The following is an 18442-nucleotide window of genomic DNA, read 5'->3' as shown; positions in this document are numbered from 1 at the left end:
TTATTAATCCATTAATAGCAAATTCGAATGCATACGTATTTTTCTCATATATATATAGTAGGTTAAAATCTCGTGCAATGCACGGTTGTTAAATATTTTTGACAATAATATTACAAAATATAAAGTATATAAAAGGTATTTAGAATTATTTCTTTTGGGTATATATTTAGTATGATTAAACTGGAAATAAATTACATAAGATTTACTTAAAGATTTTGCAAAAAAGAAAAAAAAAAGTAAAAAAAGGCGGGAAAATTTTTCACAAGATAATGACAAGTGTCATTTTAGATTTGTTTTTAGTATAGGTTAATAGATAGATATATAGTGTATATTTTTATAATATATACAAGTATTTCGATTTCTTACAAAATCAATATATCCTATATCAAAATAACCCAAATCAAAAGAGATATACACATCGATCTTATATATAACTGACAAATTAGAAAGAATAGAATAGAATAGCTTGATTTCTCATTAAGCAAAGCCCCAAATATATATAGCATTACATACTTTCCTTAACCTAGAATCATAAGATCTCCTAGAATATTAAGGAATACACAAGATAATATTAGGGAATAAATATCTTCCTAAAATATAATATATGATATATCTCAATACCCCCCTCAAGTTAGAGCACGCGGATCCAAAATGCCTAACTTTGAAAGAAGATAATCAAACCGTGACTTTCCAAGAGCTTTAGTGAAGAAGATATCAGCTAATTGTTCCTTTGTAGAAACATGAGATGGAGAAATTAAGCCTTCATTAATAGCATCACGAACGAAGTGACAATCAACCTCAATGTGCTTCGTTCGTTCATGAAAAACTGGGTTCTTTGCGATGTGCAAAGCAGACTGACTATCGCAAAATAATTTGATCGCCTTTGGATGTTGGACACCCATACTTAACAACAAGGCCTTAAGCCATTTAAGCTCGCATGTGGCTCCTGACATGGACCTATATTCGGCCTCAGACGAAGAGAAAGAAACTGTGGGTTGCTTTTTTTGTTTTCCATGAAATAGGAGACTTGCCAAGAAACACTAGCCAACCTGTGAGAGAACGTCGAGTTAAGGACAAGCAGCCCAATCGGAGTCACACTACCCCTCGCTCCAAAGTCAAGTCACTTGCAGAACTCAAGAGAATACCCTGACCCGGAGTACCTTTCAAATATCGTACCACCCTCAAAGCGGCCTCCCAATGCTCCATACGAGGAGTCTGCATAAATTGAGATAGTATATGAATAGAATAAGCAAGATCAGGCCGAGTGACACCAAGATATATTAATCGGCCTACTAGCCTCTGATACGACTCGGGATCCGGCAGAAAATCACCAGTAGCCGTACCCAATTTGTGATTTTGCTCCATCGGAAATCCGCTAGGCTTAGCACCAACAACCCCGCTTCAGAAATAATATCCGACGTATATTTACGTTGACATAGAAACAAACCTGCAGAGCTATGAGCAACACCGTTTGTTTCAATAATATGTTTTAAAATTTGGCGTACAAATAAACAGTTTCTCTTTAACTTCAATAAACTACAACCTGGGCATTATATGAGACATAAAACTAGTGTTTAAGAAATTGGAACTTAATCAACCCTATACAAAATACTACCTTCATTTTTATTTTGTTGACATTTTTCTTATATCACGCTTTTCAATGTATTATTTTAACTATTAATATATCTAATTCTTATACTACGTAGTATATATTATATATTTAAAAGCATTCCAAATAAAGTATATTTGTTAGTAGTGTGCTACGTAGTGCTCTCCTCCAAATGTTTTCTAATTCATGCATGTCAAATGTCCTCATCAATTTATAATAGTTATCCACAAGATTCAAACGCATGTTACCTCCAATCGTAAAAGTAAGTATCTCAGCATACATCAAGCTATGTCATACTATATTTTACTTTTTCAATGCAAAAAATTAATATGTAGTGAATGATAATATGAATAACAAATTTAATTACGAAAATTTGAGTCATAAATTAAACGTATTTTAATGCAATCTCATGTAATGACCCCGAGGCACTGTTCCAGCCCAAATACTAGATGTAAAATTATAAAAAGTGCTTATTAATTAAATATACATTGAGACGATTCAAATAAGATCCTACTTGACTATGTTTTATCGTAACCACAAATTGAAAAAACTAGTCAAACTACAATTTGTATATAGTAAAAAAGTCAAACGGTTTCAACTTTAAAAAAAAAAAAAAAAGTTTTCGTACAATTGTATATAAATATACATAGTAGTTTTTTTGCTCTTCTTTTTTTTTTTTTTGGATAGTTCCACTTTATGTGGTTATCTATGTATTTTTTTCCATGAGATTTTGGTGTTCATATGTTTTAAATTAAAAGCAAATCCCAACTTTCATTGATCGATACTCCCTTTGTTTCAAAATAATTGCATTATTTTTCTTTTATAGTTGTTTGATAATAATTGTAACACTTTATACTTTGGTAAGGATCTACTACTATTTTATAATTTCTCTCTCCCACTTACCCTACTTATATAAATATTTTATTATTTCTCTCTAATTAACCCCGCTTTTAGTACTTGTCTTTTTACTCACTATATTAATATTAGGGTCATTATGTTTAACATAGTGTCCTACTTTATATTCACAATAATATTAAACGTCAAACAAGTTAAAGGTTATTATATTAAACTTAGGGCTTGTTTGGTTGATGTAGGAAGTAAATTCCCGGCCATGGGAAATTCTAATTCATGGGAAATTACTTCCTTTATTAAAAATTTCTAGGAATTACATAAATATGTTTGGTTGTCATGTGGGAATTTATAAATCATGAGAATTGTGAATGACCAAGGGAGGGTTGAGTAAGTAACTTCCCATGTTTTGTGGGAAGTGAAAATTCCCATGAATTATGACTTCCCCCATTTTTGCTTTTTAATGTCAACCAAACAACATACCTAAAAGGAAATTCATGGGAATTTTGAGTGCCCATGAAAATTAAAGGCAACCACACAATCACTGTATATGTTCAAAATACAGTCAGTTGTGCACATATGAATCTCAAGTCCACATAAGTTGTTTTCCAAACCCAAATATATACTTAAATTCATTATGTTACTCATACATATAAATAGATATACTTTTATAAAAGGAAATTTGTAAGAAAGGGCTTATTTAAGTGGTCAACTTGTGAAAAAGGTAGTTATATCTAAAAAGGTGGTAAAAAAGTATGAGAGATAGTAGTTGAGAATTTTTATTTACTATCTCCGTTTCATAATATTTGCAACTTTGAAAGGCGCACAGACTTCTACGTAAAATTTGGTTGTGAGTGTAAAATAGAGAAAAAAAATAATGGATGCATGTGATGAGGAAAGATATGGAGAGAAATGACGAGGAAGTATAAATCAAGGGTTGTGAGACAAATGAAAATGTCTCACAATCATTAAAATAACATAAAAGTATAAGGAAGAGATAGAAAGGAGGAGATGGATAAGAAGAGTGAAAAAGGTAGTGTGGGCCCTATTAAAACTTTTCAGACATGTATCATGAGGGTTTAAATCCTCTGTCCCATTTTTTATGTTCCATTTGTGTTCCACTTAATATTATTGGTTGTAATAATTACAAGGTCCCACTTCTCAAATTTTAAAAGGCAAATAAATATTTTAAGAACCAATCATATTTAGTGGAACACCAATGGGACACAAAATATGGGACATATGATTTTCTCCCGTATCATGAGCAAAAACGGATAAAAAATTTTAGGGACTACTACCACTGAGTTTATATTTTGTTCCACTAAAACTCCAGTTGAACTTTTTGAAGTGCCACTGAGACTATATTTTGTACCGCTGAGAGTGTATTTTGTACCACTTAAACTCCAGTGATATCATTTGATAGCTCAATGAGACAACTTTAAACTGACACTTGAAATGCCTATATTACCCTTGTGAGACATGACTTTATTGTCTTTCAACCCTCCGTTTATATAACTTCAGAAATGACAACCTAAAAAGGAAAGAAAATATTTATTGCAAATAATGTGTAGCATACATTTTGACAAAAATTGCAAATAATATGAAACGAAAGTTGTATCATTGGTGGGATAAAATTTCCTCACCATATTTCCTTACGAGGAAAATACGGATTTTAGAGAGAGAATGAAGAAACCTTTTTTTCATAACGTGAATGGATAGTTAGTTACAAAGTTTAACACAGGTATTTTGCATTTATGGTTGGAAAAATTGTAAAAAATAATCCTAACTTTTCTCCGTCTACTCAAAATAATCCCAACTTTCGATTATTTTATAATAATCCCAACTTTATACTCTATCCGCCCAAATTAGTCCCAACTGGTAATCCAACTTGTTATTATATTACAAGTTACCACCCACGTGTCATTCTATAATTGGCTAAAAAAAATTAAACAAATTTTTTTTTTTTAAAATGAAAATAAAAAACAAAAAAAACAAAAACAAAACCACCAGCGGCCTTCAACCAAAGCACCCAGCCACCCCCACTGCCACACAAGCCCAGCCCAACCCCTGCCACTGCCCAGATGCCCTCCCCTCCCCCAGGCGCCGACGCCGCCCCGACTACCCTTCCCCTTCCCCTTAAACCATCATTATTCCTGATAGAGAATATCCATATAATATTCTCATTTTAGGTTTAGGATATATTTTGTATAAGATTATATTTGATATCTATACATATCTTATGTTACCTAATATGATTAGGTTTCTCATTGTAACCCTATAAATATTGATCAATGGAAATCACTCTGATCGAGGAGTTTCATATTATCTGACATGGTATCACAGCTTAGGTTAGATCTTGGGGTCATATACAAAAATTCTCACCCTGCCGGTGGGTTAGAAAATTAAACCCACCGGCGGGATATACAAAGTTTTTTATGCTTCTCCAAACACACATATAGCTTTTTTTTTTCTTTTCTCAAAGTTTTTTTTAGAATCTTTATATAACCTTGCGCCTCCTACCAACAATAGCAATTGCGAAAGCCTCCTCCATCGTTGTTGGCAATCGCATACACTACCGCCTCCCACTACTGGTAGTAACCACATCTGCCAACCTACTCCATGTGCCACACTCTATTTCCACCTCCCCATGACCAACAATGATTCTTACATTGCCTCATTGGTTTTTTTTTTTTTTTTTTTTTTTTTTTTTTTTTTTTTTTTTTTTTTTTTTACACATAATCACATAGATTTTGTTTTGGTGGTAGTATATCACAATAAGGTCAACTTTTGCACATCTCTTTTGCTATCAAGCTAGCTCCTTTTATTGTTGCAGCACTTGGAATCTTTGTGGAGTATTAATTCTTGCTACCTGGTTTCTCTTTTGAGAATTGATTAATTTCAAGCGGTGGGATTTAATCTTTTCTTGCGCAATTTTATTTGTTTTTCTTCAACTGTGATTTCACGTAGTAGTGTAGTGTCTTCTCCCCGATGATGGTTTGATCCCTTAACTTCTTCTTCTCTGGATCTGCAACTTAGCCCAAGCCTGTGTGCGACTCTTCTCCTTCTCCTCCGGCCTAGCAGTGCTTATCTCTACTCTACGTAGGTCGTGGCTGTTGCTTCTCATCGTCATCATCGACACATGTCTACTACTTCCCTTTTGATCATGGGTTACCATACTATCCTTACCGCTCGATGCGTGATTCAGATCCAGTCTGAGCATCCGATTTTCTCCCGCTCCGACTGCGAGGGTGTGATAGAGAATATCCATATAATATTCTCATCTTAGGTTTAGGATATATTTTGTATAAGATTATCTTTGATATCTATACATATCTTATGTTACCTAATATGATTAGGTTTCTCATTGTAACCTTATAAATATTGATCAATGGAAATCACTCTGATCGAGGAGTTTCATATTATCTGACAATTCCCATACCCTCCAATTTCAGAAACCGTTTGGGATCGGAGGCGGTTTAGCTCGATTGTCGAGAGGGTGTTTCTTGGGGTGAAAGGACGATGACTGAAGGTGGAGATGACTTGAAAAGAGAGATTGAGGGATTAAACGATTGTCGAGATGTTGTGCTCTTTGTGACGAATTTCGATGCGAACTTCGAGCAGTTGATGCATCTCTTTAATGAAGGATGGTGGTTTAAGGGGAAGGGAGAGGGTTGACGACCGGTACAGGGATAGGGACGGGGTTGACTGTTAATAGTTGAGTTTGGCGCTAGAAAGGGGATGATGTAGCGCCGGCTAGAGAGGAGGGCCTTGGAAGGTGCTGGGTTGATGGTTTTTTTTTTTTTTTTTTTTATTATTATAAATTAATTATTTAATAATATTAATATTAATAATAGTTTTTTTTTTTATCAAATACGTAGTGACACGTGTAAATGAAACCTTAAAGAAAAAAATCTTACCTATTTAACAAGTCACCGGTAACTTGGGACTGTTTTGGGAGGATAGAGTATAAAGTGGGGATTATTAAAAAATAATCGAAAGTTCGAATTACTTTGAGGCTTTGAACGGACGGAGCAAAGTTGAGAATATATCAGTCAAAATTTCCTTTATTTTTCCCGCGTTAAAGAAGTGTGAATGGCATTATAAATTGTCAAAATTACTGTTTGTATTTGCTTGGATACTGTGAGTAAATGGCTTTACTTTTGTTTTATGAAAGTGATGAGAAAATCACTTTGAATGCTTTTTGTAGTTTATCATCTCAGGACCTTTTTTTTTTCGTACTCTGTATCAAATTAAATTTTGATCAGACGTAAAGTAATGGTGATGCTTGATTGCTTGAAGGTTGAAGCTAAGAGAAAGTTCCTTTAATAAGTAAATTATTTTTGCTGAAATTATTTTTGCTGAACTTAAATTATATTTTACTGATTTTATATTATATTTCTTTTTTATGATTACTAAATTTTATTAAAATGAAATTTTTTTAACTAAACTAAAATTATTTTAACTGAATTGAAACTATTTTTATTTAATACTAGTTGATATAATAGTTTAAGTGAATGTGTAATAATACTTATTATTGTATTTATTGTTAAGGAGTAGAAACAATTGTCATTGTTTTGTAAAATAATTATATAATTTAATGTTTGTGAAAAATGTAAGAGTAATTAAGCATTTTGTAATCAAGTATAGAAATATTATTCTTATTGTGACTATTGTCTATAAGTATATTAATATTGTATAATATTACCTCTCCTTTTTAAAAAATTACTCACCCCTAAAGTATTTACTTATCCTTATAGACTTTATTAAACCCTAGAAATCATATCATACAACCTTTAAGTAGTGTTCTCCTCCCCTACATGTCATAATAGTTTGCCCACCTCACTCCTAAAAATCATATTCAAATTATACTTATTACCCTAAAATAGTTTGCTCACCTGTGTATATGCTCATGCCTAAATAATTTGCCCACTCTTTAAAAATCGTATACATCACTGACAAGGTTGCATCTTGTACAACATATTCTTTGTGGAAATAAAAGCTACCTTTGATTAATTATAGAAAGCACTGTCCACTGTTACACATCGCAATTCATCTTGCTTAATTAATTAGTTCAGATTTCACATCTAAGATCGAGCAACATTCGTATGGTCGATATCCTTCACTGGCTTCAAATACTCGACTAACATGATTATCAACCTGCAGCATCAAATAAAATAAGAAAATAAACACCACCACTTTCCTACCAAACATATTGAAAATTTTGTATTCAATGAAAATAAACTCATTACCATGTATTTATAAGTTAGTAAGAAAAGCATAATATAGGAAAACTCAAACAGGAGAACAAGAAAGAGATACACAAAATACAACCACCATATCCTTTACAAGCAGATCCTACAAGAAACATGTGATATATACAATACCCACAATTGATTTTACAACAGAAATTCATCATACATGATAATCAATCCACAATGTGTGAAAACATTCAAATATAATACGATTAATAAATAAGCAATTCAACAAAAACGAAAAGGGGGAAAACATTCAATAATGTTGAAGTAATCTAAAACAGGGAAAAATAATTTGTCTTAGATAATAATTATATCAAATTTTAGGGGTATGGTATTAATTGTATTGAGTAGCAAAAAAGAGTTGTAGAGCTCAAGTAAAAGAATAATGTACTAATTAGAGTAAAATTATACTAAAAAGTTTTTCATCTTTGTTCCTTCCTTCAAACTTATTGCAATTTTACCTTCTTTATTTCATATACCATTTTCTTCCTATTTCCTTCATAGCATCTAAGTATCTTCAACAATTTAACACTTAGAATGGTCTCTTAAATTGTTTCTCACCTCTCTTTCTATCTCTCTCTCCCACTTTTTTTTTAATGCCTTTGAAAATTATAGGTCAAACTTGCTCTCATATCACTCATTCATTCCTTTATAAGCCCATGCCCCCATACTTCTTCTCTTAGTCTCTATCTTTCTTTTCCATTTTATCCCCATTCTATTCTATATTAAAGACATTGAGAATTATATTTTACACTTGCACCCTTTTTCCCGAACCCTCCCCCCTCTATCTCCCAACCCCCTTAATTTTTCTCGGCTTTTTTCTATATGCGGATATGCCTTTTTCTTCGACCTCTCTATCTATTTCTTTCATGGGCCTTTTCTCTTTCTCTTCCCAACCTATCTCTCTCTCCTAGCCCCACTTTCCCTTATTGTTCTATTTCTCTCTTTTGACCCTTATTGCTCTCTAGTGGCCCTCTTTCTTATTCTCTCTTTCTCCCAACTCCTCTTTCTTGCTATATCTCTCTCTCTCTTCTTCTGGCTCCTCACACCCAGACCCTTTTTCTCACCCTCTATCTCTCTCCCTACACCTTTTCTTTCTCTCTCTTCTGACCCCTCTCTTCTCTCGGTGTGCCCTCTCCTCTTCTTTCATAGCCTGCCCTTTATTCCCATTTTCTCCTCTGTCTCTCCCTTTTCCACCTCTCTCTCTTACCCCTCTCTATCTATTTCTCTCTCCTTTCTATCTTCCACTCCTCCGCCCCCTTTTACCTTACAGTTGAATCTTTTGTTCTAAATATATTTTCTAGTAAAATCCAAATTACAAACAAACAAAATATTTTTCTACAAAGTAGAGAAAATGCTCACCTTAAAACACAACCTCTTACTCCTCAATTCAGTCAATAGATTAGCTTATAAAACTTACAAAACCTTATAAACCATGAAAAACTATCAACAAATCATCACAACCGGATCCAACATTTTCAAACCCAGAAAAATCTAATCAATTTTAATCTAAAATTCAATCCAAATGGATACCTAAAACATCAAACAAACCCCACTTAATAAATCAACTTAAATAAACCAACTCGGATAAGATCAAGCAATTGGATCATCAAATTAATGAGGCATTGAACTATTGAAGATACACCCAAAGAAAAAAATCTATGGAAAATCAAAGGTTTTTTTCCCATAAATTAGCTTGGTAGAAAGGTATACTACTCAGCGTCCCTTAATACTGTATATTTGGTACAATATTTGTTCAATTTACTATTCCACTCTATGACTCTATCTCGGCCATTGTCGATGGTGTACAGCTACAATATACATATTTTTCATGTCTAATTTGAGTTATATTATGTCAAATTTCTGATCAATACCAATACAAAGTGAGCTTCACTAACATCGATTAAAAAAAAAATTGTCAATTAAATTTTAAAAACCAAAGAGTATTTCTCTTTAGCCAGATCACTTAAAAGAAACACTACAGGAAGCCTAAATGAAAAATAATTAAAAAAATAGGCACGCTAATTTAAAAATATAGCTTTTGGGTTTCATAACCCCAATATTACCTTAAAGCATTTGTAGTCAAGGTGTGGAAAAATATAATAACAGAACCATATAGATTAATACTCCTTTTCCTAAACTCTATTTGATTAACAATAAACTGACAAAATGTAAAGGCCTCAGGCTCACCTCTGATGTAATACCGAGTGCCGAAGATTCCACAGCAGCTACCATCAATATAATTAAAGTCAAATCTTGACAAGCCTCCCAAAGAAAATGTTAAACCAAGTAAGAAAAATAAGAGGACATGTCAAGGTTTCCATGACATTAGCTATAATTGAATTAGATATGCATAGAAGAGAGAGCACCATAGGAATCGTCTGTTATATGTTCAGATTTCCATTTTTTTCAAAAAATTCACTAAATAGCCAATTAGTGTGGCAAGACCCTTTTAATTGGCCATAACTATCATGACAATGCCTAAAACAACTACTAATGCATATTACACTCAAATAATTAACTAATTTGTCCATAACCCCCTTCTTGATTCTGAGAGCTTATGCACAACCATTAAGCTAAACCCAACAAGATGTCAATTAATAAAGCTTACTTTAATTGGGACAAATTAAACTAAGATAATTATAATAATACTTTTTCAGCTAGAGACTAAGGGGGTAATGCTCTTGTAGAACTGAAATAATAAAAATATGATTAATTAAATATGTGCAATCCTATCACTATATTATTCCCTTACCAAGCACAGAATTCAAACACCCAAAAAACAAAATCTAAAAGCCTAATAAACATATTTATACTGCAAATACAATACAAAGGTATTGCTATGACAAAAAAATTCTGAAATTATATACCAGTATACTATTTTATAGTCCTGGGATTTCGGGTCCTTCAAATTCCTTCAAATTCGAATCCCCGCTGGAATTGGCTTCTCTTCGAGATAGCATATTCAGCTTCGTCAGTTGCCTCTTTGTAACACAAATTCATTAGGAGCGAGAATTGTCCCTTGACCTGCATATGTTGATATAAGAGACATTCCTACAAAAATCAACAACAAAATTCAATCAATTTAATTTTCCCAAAATTTGATTTGAAAAAACAGCAAACTTCTTTTCATTTTATATAATTAATTAACGTACCAAAGAAGAAATCTCAGGCTGTGTTATCCCACAAAATCTCATGTCTCTTCCCTCGCTCTATTTTTATAATATTCCTCATAGTAATTCTAATTTCACCACTCTCTCATGAAACTACCATATTGGAGTACTATTTTTACTTCACGCAAAACAAATAATATAATTCACTCTACATAAGCAGATGAGATATTACATTCTCCTAATAAATTGCTATGATCACTTAAACATATCATGTTAGACACCTAAACTTTATTATTCTTCGTAATCAAGTTAATTTGAAAGATATGAAATTACGTCTATACCTGTACCTAGTAATACAGATGACAAGCAAAGCATTTCATAATTATTCATCGCATAGCATGTTTTTTCTAAAATTCTTATAATTATCTAATCTAACCTTGTTTAGAGAGAGGAAGATTTTGTTCTTTTTGTGACTTCTTCATTTCAGCGGCCACCTTTGCTTCATCTTTCTCAAGCAGAGCCTGTTTGAACATGGCACTCATTGTTTCCATATTCGCTTGGTTAGCACTGTTTACATCTCCAGCTGCCTGTGTTTAAGCTTTCTCAATCAGAGCTTGTTTATACATGGAACCCATCATTTCCACATTTGCTTTCTCTTTCTCCATCTGCATACCTATAAGAACTCCCACTTCCTTGTCAACTGGCTCGAAATACTCGTTAATATCACTTTCCTGCACATAAAAATTAATGAAGTTGTCAAAAGCCTTGAATTCACTAAAGGTCAAACCCGAATGCAAAGTGCAAAATTAAAAACTATAGTACAAGGTACACATATATGATTCCCTTGTAGTCAAATTAAGCATAACTTGCAAATTTATGATGTCATGCCAGCAACATAAATATTATATAAATTTATAAATAACTGCTTGCCTGAAGAATGTGCAAACCCCACTATAGTTAGGGATTCACAATGATTTTAATAAGATAGCCTTTCTCCAAATTGGGTAATTGCTTAAGCATAAGCACATATGGAGTACTTTGTATAAATGAGAAATTTTTTCTGGATATCTCTAGAAGATAAATGTGAGTGTCAATTTCAAAGAAATTTGGAATTCAGACAAAGGTACTCTATAGTATTTTCATCTCAACACTGCACAACTTGCAAGATGCAAATTTCAGTACTTAAAGAGAGAGTCAAAACATAACTTTCCACTGTCAACAAGACATCAACATAATTACGTGCAACAAGTAAAAGATTTCTTGCAGTCCAATCATAAGAGTTACTTGCATAATTAACCAGTAAACTGCTATGACTCAAGGGAGGTCTCCTAAGCAAATCAAAGTTTATGAGAGAAGGCGCAAATCAGGAAGAGGGCAGGTATTCTATGAGCTGTCACAAGAAGACAAACAAGAAGATTTCCCACGGAATGTTGAGGCAACAGGGCAGCAATTACCTGGAGCAGAAGAAGACAAAACTTGTAATGATTAGGTCACTGATTTAGGAGAGAATGCTGAGTATATAAGCAGAGGAATGTAAGAGAGTAGGGCATGTTGAATGAAGTAATATTGTAGCCGTAATTTAGTAGTAGAGTAGCCTTCAAGGTAGAACCTTCCACCACTGTAGTTTCAGCTTTCAATCAATCAAAGACTCCAGCTTTACTCTCTTAATTCCCTTATTTCATCTATCAATCAAGTGTTAGAATCAGTAGTCCATAGCATAAACAAACTCACCATCTCTTCCAACCTCTTATTTACATTTTGCATTTCTTCCACCATTTTTCGAATTTCAGACAGCATAATTTGTTCAGGGATCTTTCTTGAGGCCTTTATTTATTTTTTTTTACTTGTGCCTGAATAAAGAACACACGTGGAAGAAAATATCAATTTCACTAATCAATATAAAGATCAGAAAGATAAAAAAAAAAAAGGGTAAATGTAGGCCCCAACTCATTTCTCCTGACATATTCCTTAAAATCAATCAATTTGGTATAACATCCATATCATCCTTACTGATGTAATCAGTCGTCTCCAAATGAAAAGAAACAAATATTATAACATTTGATCTGTGAAAAATACAGCCTTGGGTTCTAACTTAAAGCAATATTAATTCGCAAATGCAGCAGTACAACAGAAAGGCTGGGTAGGAAAATGGGCTAAGAGTTAGTGTTCTTCATTCAAACATGGGAATTGTGACATTACAATATTCTCTAAGTATCTGCCCCATCATCTATTCTACGTAAAGCTAAACCGAAAAGCTCTCACTGTGAAAGAATGTAAACACTCCTTCCCTACACCCCAACGGCCCAACCCCATGGCTCCGTTCCCCACATGTTGTTCTTCTATGTGTATCTCGGGTGTTAAACAGTCATCTATATCATATGCCACATATGGCTTCTTTTACTCTCACACACAGCCAATGTGACACATCCCCACATCTCAAAACTTGTTTTCTTCACCCTCATCACTTGATTATTCTATGATATAAAACTTTTCCTTAGGATAAATCAAAAAACATGATAACATCAAAATCTTAGCTTATGCTCCCTTAATAAACGAATTCAAGGTACTCACATCAAGCATGCAAAAACAGTACATGAATGCCAAAAGCGTGTAAGCATTAGGCAACTAACTTCAGGGCATATGGAAAACATTCACCAAACTACACCAAATGTATACATTTCGAAGCAAAGTGATTCCATAAATGATCATAACAGCAAAAGCTATACACAGGTCACATAATTTTTAAATTCACAACTCCAAAAGAACTTATCATAAAGACAATCCAACTAATTCCAACACATTACAGGTGAGGACCTGAGGTAGAGTATATCTAGTTGCTCTCAACATTCGACCGATTGACAAATTATTACAGCATAATTGTTGTCATTCCTAAAGGAACACCTTTGAATCTGGAAAATTAGTATCCCACAATCCTAATCCCCCCAACAAAACCTTCTAACACAATACATTCATTCGGGCACAACAAAGATCGAATTTCCCAAATGATTAACAAAGAACCCAAAATAGAGTAACAAACATCATCATTAATTGTCTAATTTAGATATTTAGCTCCTGAATTTCACATTACAACACCCAATTAAACTCTTTCATAAAAATTGCGAAACCAAAATACTCTAATATAGAAATCATACCAAATGTCAACAAAAACCCTAAATTAGAATCAATAATTGAAATTGACAAAGAAAAATAAAAAGGGGAGGAGAGAAAGTACAGATAGAAGACGCTGCTCAAGCTGCAATATGTAAGATAGAATGCGACACTCTTCGTAACCAGAAAGAAACATGGAACATTGCTTTCTTCCCAAATTCCAATAGCCTCTTCATCACACTCTTTCAATTCTTATAGTTTTGAACTTAATTTAGGAATTTAGGTAGTAATGCAATTTAGGAAGAAACTACTCATAATATTATGAATTTAGAGTCTCTACAGATTCTGAAAAAAATGGAGGGAGGAGAGATGGGTGCAGAATGGCGAGTGAAGAGAGAGAAAATAAAGTGAGAAAGGAGAGATGGAGTGATAGTGAGAAAGACTGGTTCAAAGGAGAGAGAAAGTAAATGGAAGAATTTAATGGTGGAGCATGAAAAGGGGAAAAAGCAGGACTAAATGAAGACCAAGAAGACAAAGTGCTGAAATCAAGCATGGAGGGCAATTTCGAAAATAAAAAATAGCTTGAGGGTATAAACGGAAGAACACTATAGATTTCAAATAGTAACACAACTTCTGGTTCTTAAAAGGGTAAGGATTATTTTTTTAAGGTAAAGTGAAATTGGACTTTTATGTCCTTGTAAAATGAGGTGTTTTGGTTAACATATTTTTGAGATAAGGTATGACTCGGATGGGATATAAAAGTCCAACGAGTGGTGGGGAATAGATAGTAGATACCAATATGTCTCATAGGTCTCATGCAGTCATGCCATATGTTCTTTAGGTATCAAATAAAAGAAAATTTGTTCATTTTTGGACAAAACCAAACACATTATAATAAGTACTTCCTCCATTACGCATTATGTGCAATAAATAGGTTGACACGGACTCCAAGACAAAAGATGTTAAGGCTTGATTAGATTAAAGGGTAAGTGATATTATGTGAAGTAGAGAGATTGGTATGACTAATAATCTACCACCTCACCACAAACTAACACCCCTTCACCACCATTATTATATCTGTACCACCTGAAACCCCACCACCAACACCACAACCAGAAACTCCACCACGACCACCACCACAAACTCTACCAGAGTAATCCCAAAACCCAGGCCACCACAAAAAAACTCCGCAAATCTACCACCACAATATTATGTGAAGATGATGTTGGTGGTTGTAATGGTTTGGTGTCGGAGGTGTTTATGGTGGCCTTGGTGTCGAAGGTGTTCGTGGTGTTGGTGGTTTGGTACGGTGGTTCTCATGGGTGGTCGGTGATGATGGTGGTAGGGGAGAGAAAGGGGTTTTTAATTATTAATGTTAAGTAATCTAATCAATTTAAATTAGTAACTAAAATAGTGCTATTAGTTTTAAAACAGGGGTATTATAGTAATTTTTTAAAAAAATTTACCAAAAAAGGAAAGAAAAAGTTTGTTGCACATAATGTGTAATTTCCCTTTTTGGTAATTGTTGCACATAATGCGTAACGGAGGAAGTATGTTGTTTAAGTACGAGCACTAATGTGTTGGTGTGTTTGTACTTTGTAGTGGTTGCATTATTACATACGTTGATTGGTTAAGATGTTGCAAATCAGTGTGAAATTGAAAATGTAGCGACTTTGTAAGGCCCCATTCACTTCATCTTATTTTTACTGAACTGAAATTAATTTTACTGAAATGAAATTATTTTTACTAAACTTAAATTATATTTACTGAATTGAAATTAATTTTACTAAATTGAAATTATTGTTACTATTTTTTTTATTATATTCTTCTTTAAGATTACTAATTTTTACTGAACTGAAATTATTTTTAATTACTTAACTAAACTTATTTTTATTGAAATAAAATTATTTTTATTGAATATTATTTTTTTAAGGTGAAGTGAACAGGGCCTAATAGCGCATACATCAAACTCGATTTTATTTATTATCATACTACACCAATATCTCATAGACAATAAAAATAACTATTTATAGCCCCTAGAGAAGATACAAATATATGGATAACTTGCCAAAGTGTGGCACCTAACAAACTTTTAATAATGATGAAAGCATAGAAATTAACTATAACACACTCACAACCATATTGTTACTAGATACATATTGTCTAAGATTGATTCAAACTCGAACTTTTTAACTCTCAAGAGGATTCATAACTTGTCCGGTAAATAACACAGCTCCGGTCATATCATCTCTTATAAGGAACATGAATGGATGGTTAGCTATGAATTTCAACCTGGTAATTCTGTTACACTCCAAACGTTTAGAGGCTGAAGAAGCAGCAACAGCTTTAGTACCTTCCTCGTTGATCTCAATAAAGGATTTCTGGAAAATGTCTGAAACATAAAGTTTACGAGCTATGGCTGAAGATGATGAGTCTGTCATTTCAGTAAGACCACCCGCCTTAAAGGGCAATTCAACTCCTAATCCCTTTAAAACATTTGAAGCTTCAAATCCAAATGAAAACTTGAACTTAGGAATCTTTAATTTAGCTATTGGAATTCTTTTAACTAATAATGGAAGGTGATTATGTAGAAAACCAGGTTCCGAGCTGAGTTTTTGCATCAAGGCGGGAAGCCCATCTTTTTCATCTGGAAGGAAGAGATACATAGAAAATTGGCGCTTATCTTATCCTTGTTTATAAGGAAGACGAAGAATTTTAAAACCGATGAAAACTTTGATGAATTGATTATACTCGTTGGTCATAAAAGGAACCTTAGTCGAGTTGCCATTCAAAAGATAAAAATCATCTTCTTTTGTTTGCGATGCATTAAACTTCCTCTTCCATGCTCCCTTGAAGTAAATTGCGTTTGCAAAGATGAGCTTTGTGTTGCAATCAACCGAGTCAGGATCCAACAAATCGCTTATAAGGCCATTAGTTTTGGTCTTCGCCCATGAATTCACATCTAAGACCACTTCGTCAGCCTACATATATGTATAGACATCTTATGATTAGGTTGCTGTCAAAAATTCAAACTAATTAATCGTTTCAAAAATGAACTTATAGCTTAAAATCATAGTATATGACAAGAAGTTACTAAATAACACTATGTTTGTCTTCCATCATATGATTCTCTCTACTATTCTAATCATATGAGTTTATATAAAAATTTGATGGAGAATATTAGTCAAATGGAACATAAAAAAAATTTGATGGATGATGCCCCAATTTCTCATGGTGAGAAACAAATTTTGTTTCTAAGATGGTATTTTCGTAAATAAACCAACAACTTTATTCAATTGTGGAGCCTACAACAATGGAAAAAGTTGTTGATTTATTCACGAAAATGTCATTATGAGAAACAAATTTTTTTCTCACCATAAGAAACAGGGAATTTCCCAAAAAAAGTACATTAAAACAAACAAAAAAAATAAAACAAACTTTGGTAAGTGGTAGAAGTAGACATACTTTGTTGCAAAAATCAACTTGATTGGAAGTAGCTTTGTAAACATGATCAAGTAGTTGTTTGAAAGTGGGGTTAAGAGGAAGTGTTTGATCAACCCAAACACCATTAGCATAGCTCAACTTAGGCCCACCAACGGCGCTGCCATCAGCAAAGACGAGTGATACAAGCTCTGCACAAAGTTGGTTGAGCTCATCAGAGGAATTAGCCTTAAGAAACGTGAGTAGTTGTTCACGAGTTGAGCCGGATGATCCGGCTGCAATCACACTAAGGATAGCATGAAGTGAGAGTGGTGAGATAACCAAGTTGTTGTTCTTATTTGCCTCAGTTGACGACACACGGCTGGTGAGAGTCAGTGAGACGTCTGCTAGGTTGGTGAATGATTGGTGAAGGTCCATCGCTAAGAAAACTTAGTTATGAATAAACATACAATGGATAAATAACAAGAAGTGGTAAGTTTAATTACTATTGATAATATGGATGAGATGAAGTTTGGTATGATTGAGTAACTTTATAGGAGGATTTTGCTTTAATGAAAGAATTCAACTGTGCAACACACTTTCAAATTAAAGAGTACCAATACATCTGTATATAATATTACCCTTTCTCCTTTTTTTTTTTTTTTTTTTTTTTTTTTTTTGTTCCAGTTGTAATCCTCTCAGATAACAAAACTTTGGTAAGTGGTAGAAGTAGATGAAATTTCTTATTAGCAATTATTTTATCAATGTGTAAGATTAAATATTTAGCACAAATAAAACTCTTAAATCCATCCAATATCGCTTACCTAGTATCTAACGTGTGACATCTTTATGTATAATTGTCGCCTATCTAACGCTAGAGCTGTCAAAAACTGATCCGACTTAAGAACCCAATGCAACCTAAACCGGCAATGATTTCAACCCGATCTGTGCTTGAACAATGGGGAGAAATTATTGACCCGTACCCCGACATGATGTTAACAAACAACAGAATTGATCCGATGATACTTTTTGACCTAAACCTAAACATGCCCCCTGATAGTAATCGATAACCAATTTAACTCGAACCG

General features: G+C 33.4%; 1 long non-coding RNA gene and 1 pseudogene across 10 annotated transcripts; both read right to left on the bottom strand.

The window, feature by feature from the left end:
* Window positions 1–7259: 7259 nt before the first annotated feature.
* LOC145558311 (uncharacterized) lies at window positions 7260–14415 on the bottom strand. Of its 9 annotated transcripts, none has more exons than XR_014092437.1 (6): window positions 14059–14415; window positions 12281–12676; window positions 11263–11557; window positions 10584–10767; window positions 9904–9978; window positions 7315–7615 (listed from the first exon to the last, which is right to left on the bottom strand). It is a non-coding gene; the product is annotated as an uncharacterized LOC145558311 (long non-coding RNA). The 9 variants fall into 9 exon arrangements; XR_014092438.1 differs by having other exon boundaries at window positions 9904–9968; XR_014092440.1 differs by having other exon boundaries at window positions 9904–9941.
* A 1479-nt stretch (window positions 14416–15894) lies between these two features.
* Window positions 15895–18054, bottom strand: LOC145559462 (serpin-ZX-like; annotated as a pseudogene). Its single transcript, XR_014092722.1, has 2 exons — window positions 17400–18054; window positions 15895–16915 (listed from the first exon to the last, which is right to left on the bottom strand). The product of XR_014092722.1 is annotated as a serpin-ZX-like (transcript).
* Window positions 18055–18442: the final 388 nt, after the last annotated feature.

Source organism: Chenopodium album, chromosome 9 (genome assembly GCF_948465745.1).
Source record: "Chenopodium album chromosome 9, dcCheAlbu1.1, whole genome shotgun sequence".
Taxonomy (NCBI): domain Eukaryota; kingdom Viridiplantae; phylum Streptophyta; class Magnoliopsida; order Caryophyllales; family Amaranthaceae; genus Chenopodium; species Chenopodium album.
The sequence above is the reverse complement of the archived record's forward strand: the minus strand, read 5'-3'. Positions and strand labels throughout refer to the sequence as shown.